This window comes from Pseudorasbora parva, chromosome 4, assembly GCF_024679245.1.
Source record: "Pseudorasbora parva isolate DD20220531a chromosome 4, ASM2467924v1, whole genome shotgun sequence".
Lineage (NCBI taxonomy): Eukaryota > Metazoa > Chordata > Actinopteri > Cypriniformes > Gobionidae > Pseudorasbora > Pseudorasbora parva.
The window spans coordinates 55,423,692-55,428,549 of NC_090175.1; the positions used below are offsets into that span (position 1 = coordinate 55,423,692).

The window sequence follows — 4,858 nt, forward strand, 5'->3', positions numbered from 1 at the left end:
TAGCTTGATCTCCTTAGAATGTAGTCAACCTGAAACCTCCAAACTGTAAAGCATTATGTACATAACAAACTGTTAGTATACTATTACATTGGAACCTTGATATAACAATTTATAAATTTGTAATCCCACACTGGGCAGAGCAAATTACTTTTCTCCTGATCCGAGTTGATGAAAGGTGGAGGACAGAAGGTCTGCAGCACAATGGATCTAGCTATGTTAGTAGGCACCTTAGGGATGTAACCCGGCCTAGGGTGAAGGAAGGCCTTAGCCATACCTGGTGCAAACACAAAGCACGAGGGAGCCACAGAAAGAGTCTGAAGATCTCAAATTCTCTTTAAAGATGAGATAGCAAGGAGGAACAAGGCGTTTAAGGTTAAAAACTTGTCATGAACCTCCTCAAGGGGCTCAAATGGGGCCTGGCACAAGCCCTGCAGGACCGTGGCCAAGTCCCACGACGGCACCCTAGTGCAAACTACAGGCCTAAGCCTCAAAGTACCACGAAGGAAACGAGACACCATGGGGTCTTTACCCACAGTCATACCACCCAACGGGCTGTGGTGAGCACCAATGGCTGCTACATAAACCTTAAGGGTCGACGGGGATAACCCTGCAGTGAACCGATCCTGCAGGAAGTCCAGCACTGTACCAACTGGGCAGTGTACCGGACCCTGCTGGCAACTATGACACCATGATGTGAAAACCTTCCACTTCAGGTTGTAAAGTTTCCTAGTGGATGGAGCTCTGGAATGCAGAATGGTCTGTACAACATCAGTTGAGAGAACTGAACTCACAAGCTGGGCCCCTTCAGAGGCCAAGCCCACAGGTTCCACAACTCGGGCCGGGGGTGTAAGATGGCACCCCCTGCTTGAGACAGAAGGTCCCTCCTGACAGTTAACTGTAGTGGCGAACCCACAAGGAGAGACACTAAGTCTAAGACCATACTCTGCCCGGCCAGCACGGGGCTATTAGAACGATTTGCACTTGGTTCCTCCGAACTATATCCAAAACTCCTGGGAGCAGAGCCACAGGAGGAAACGCGTACAGATGTAGCCTCGGCCATATCTGTACCATAGCATCCAACCCTAACAGGGCTGGATGTGAGAGGGAGAACCAAAGTGGACAGTGTGTTGTCTCTTGAGATGCAAACAGATCCACTTGTGCCTGTCCGAACACTCTCCAAATCTTTTCCACCACCTCGGGGTGGAGCCTCCATTCTCCTGGCCTCAACCCCTGTCTTGACAGCATGTCTGCTCCCGTATTCTGGGTCCCAGGGATAAAGGCTGCTCTGAAAGAAAGAAACTTCCCCTGGGACCATAAGAGGATCTGGTGTGACAGTTTGCACAACCGTCGAGAGCGCAGACCCCCTTGGTGATTTATATAAGCGACCACCGATGTGTTGTCTGACCAGACTAACACATGATGTCCCTTGAGGTCTGTGAGGAAGTACTTGAGGGCCAGAAATACTGCCATCAAAGACCTTGAGCTCTTGGGGATATCCCTAAGGGGATATCTCACATGAGATATGCTCATGTGTCATGTTCGCTTGTTTGTCCATTTGCGATCGTGTTGTCACTCACTTCAACTATGATAAAAACCCCAGTGTAGTGGACAGCACATTCCAGGGCCCAGTTTATGGCCGGGCCCCTCTTTGCCCGTAACAGTGGACAAAGGTTTGCTCCATTTTGATTGGATCCTGTTGGACTAGCACAAACAAAATGTCCAACGGCATCAGATAAAGATGCTTGGACAACATCCAGACACCTCTTTGAGGGCAAGAAGAAGACCTCTAGTACCAAGCCCAGGAAGGACAGGACTTCTCATTGGTCCACATGCAGTTTCTGCCCTTCACCCACCTAGAGACTGATCCTTAATGTCCTGGTTTGTGACGGCCAAAAACATTCCTACTACACATATAAACTACACATATCCAGAGAAATAAGTATTCTCAGTGACAGCTGATGCCGCAACACTGGAATGGAGAAACGCCAAATTGCAATCTCCTCCTATTCGGAAAAGGATAAAGGTACCTTTTCAATACAAACACCTTGTTCTGAGTCTGTCCGCCGAGGATTAGACTGTGACAGAGCAACCAAGTTCTGAGTCTTCCCATCCGAGAGACAAACATTTGCAACAAGGTTAAGCTCAGGATAGCAAACCTTCACTTAAAGGTTCCTTCATCTGCGTGTTCCAGATTAAGGACCTTCTGCATCTACTTCAGGGCCTCATCTCCGTGTTCCAGATTTTAGGACCCTTTGGTGCCCCAGGAGATCAGCATCCCACAGATCTTCATGTTCAAGGCTGTTGATACGGATTCCAGCTCCTTTCTTCATTGCACTGACTCCCAGCAAAACCAGTGGAAGAAGTCATCACCATCGGACTGCTTACTCAACCACATGGAACGTAAATATCACTTAACCAAACCTCTTTCCAGAGACCTTGGCATTGTTGTATATTATCAGTATATGATTTTCTAATTTACATTACAAGTAATATAACTGATGCTAGTTAATAACAAATAATCTTTCGTTTATTTGTTTGATACATAATAAGGTTCTTCACCTTAATTTCAGAGAAACAACGGCAACCTTTACTACGGCTCGAGTAACAGCTCGAGTGACAACTGCACCGACGTGGACGATCTCTTCAAGAGGTACTACCTGCCCGCCATACATGGTGCACTTATGCATGGTGCATCGTGGAAGTTGTGGGTAACATCACCGCTCTGCTGGTCTACGTGCTCAAAGTTCGTCCCTGGAAGAGCAGCACCATCATCATGGTGAACGTCGTCATCACTGACCTTCTCTTCATGGTCAGCTTGCCCTTCTTGACCTACTACTACGTCCTCAACGACTTGTGGATGCTGGGGATTGTCACGTGCCGCTTTGCACGCTTCATCTACCACTTCAACCTGTACGGCAGCATCCTCTTCCTCACCTGTCTGGCCATCTTCCGGTACGTGGAGATCGTGTATCCGTTGCGCATTAACAACTTCAAGCAGAAACGATGGGGTGTGTTGGCTTGTGCCTTGGTTTGGGCCGTGACGAGTTAAGTCCAATTTTTAACTTGTTTGACCTGGTTGAAATTAACAACAAGACATACTGCTTGGACTTTGCGAGCAACAAGACAGCAATCACCTGGCCGTATAGTTGGGCATTGACCGTACTGGGATATTTGCTTCCTCTGGTCGTGGTCTGTCTTTGCTATTGGCGCATCATTAAAGAACTAAAGAAGGGTCCTCTGTTGACGAAACGGGTTAAAGCGAGGCGACTCATCGTGTTGATATTGACGTGCTTCGGGGTTTGTTTTCTTCCCTTTCACGTGTTACGAGCTCTGAGAATCTACACGAGAATCACTCCAGAAACCAACTGCATGCTGGACCGCTGCGCTCACGCCGCCTACATTATCTCGAGGCCGATCGCTGTACTCAACATAATTTTCAACTTGCCGCTCTACACGTTGTCTGGGGACTTAAAGAAGGCCTTCATGGATCTGTTCAAATGTGGTCAGCTCATGTCGAGGACTGAGGGGGCTGAGAATGGGCTGAGATCAATAAACCCACGAGCAACATCACAAATGAGCAAAGCAGCTGAGACTCAATGCCGCTATGAAATAGCCAATATATGAAGGGAAACATTGTCATCATTTACTCACTCTCTTGTCATTCCAAACCTGTATGCCTTTCTTACTTTTGTGTAATATAAAAGTTGATATTTTATAAATGAAACCTTTATACTGTATAACTTCCTGTAATATTAAGCAGTGTTCTTGTAGGACCAGAACAATAAAATAAAACCTCTTTAATCATAATATAATCACTTGAATGTACAGCCTCAGGTGGTTTCATACTTTGCATACAGGGCTTGTCATTATCCGCCAAAAGCATCCAAAGCGATTTACATTGCACTTATTATGTTTAGATGCATTTTGGCCATAGAAATGCATTATTCTTTGCTGTACTGCAGCCCTACACACAATACCAGCTGCACTTTCTCCTCTCATCTCTCCTTATAGAACCAAACAATGATGCAAATCTGTTCTCTGTAAAGATGATATTGCATTGTTCCTGTATCTATGTTTTGTGGCAGCTGTTTATTACGTGCTTGCTTTCCTTCATACATTTTTATTTTATGATGATGGGGTAATGTAATTTGTTTGTAATGGAAGATAAACAGCAGTAGAAGTGCTTTAAATTATATTTGCATTGTGTACTTTCTTGGTATGTATAGTAGTACTACATTCAAATCAGAGAAAACTATGTTTGAATAATATCAGCATGGCACAATTGACTCTGCAGAGCGAAACTCAAGCTTCTCAACAAACAAACGGTTGCTATTTTATGCAGAACAGTTTTACTTTCAATTGATAGTCTTTGTTTTATATAACCTGCCGGAACAGGCTCATTGACACGGTCTGAATGAAGTAACTAGTAAAACAAATTCATCAGAAATGCCGCTCTTACATAACAGCGTTCCACCGCACGCCTCCAGCTGATGTTTAGATGGATTGATTTCCACTAAAGGAAGAGGAAACCTCCATCAAATACTATTGAGATGCAATTCAGGGAATGTTTATGAGATTTGTGTCATAATTCATACCTCATACAGCAAGTCTTAAAATGTTTAGCATGTTATTGTGTTTTGAAACTTTTTTTCTAATTCGCTCCAAATCAAATGAAGTTCCTTTACCGACTTCACCGTGTATTAAATATCTCATGAATCAGCTCAGATTTCATCTGTTATTCACACATGAGGAAATGCCTCTCATTCACTGGACGAAAAGGAAGAAGCAGCTTCTGCATATTGTAAATAGACAGTTCTTTAGTCTCCAACATGTTTTTAATAAACACTTCCTGGTTAAC

At 44.6% G+C, this 4,858-nt stretch overlaps 1 pseudogene; it reads left to right on the forward strand.

Annotated features, from left to right (window-relative positions):
- Window positions 1–386: 386 nt before the first annotated feature.
- Window positions 387–3,624, forward strand: LOC137073816 (2-oxoglutarate receptor 1-like; annotated as a pseudogene).
- Window positions 3,625–4,858: the final 1,234 nt, after the last annotated feature.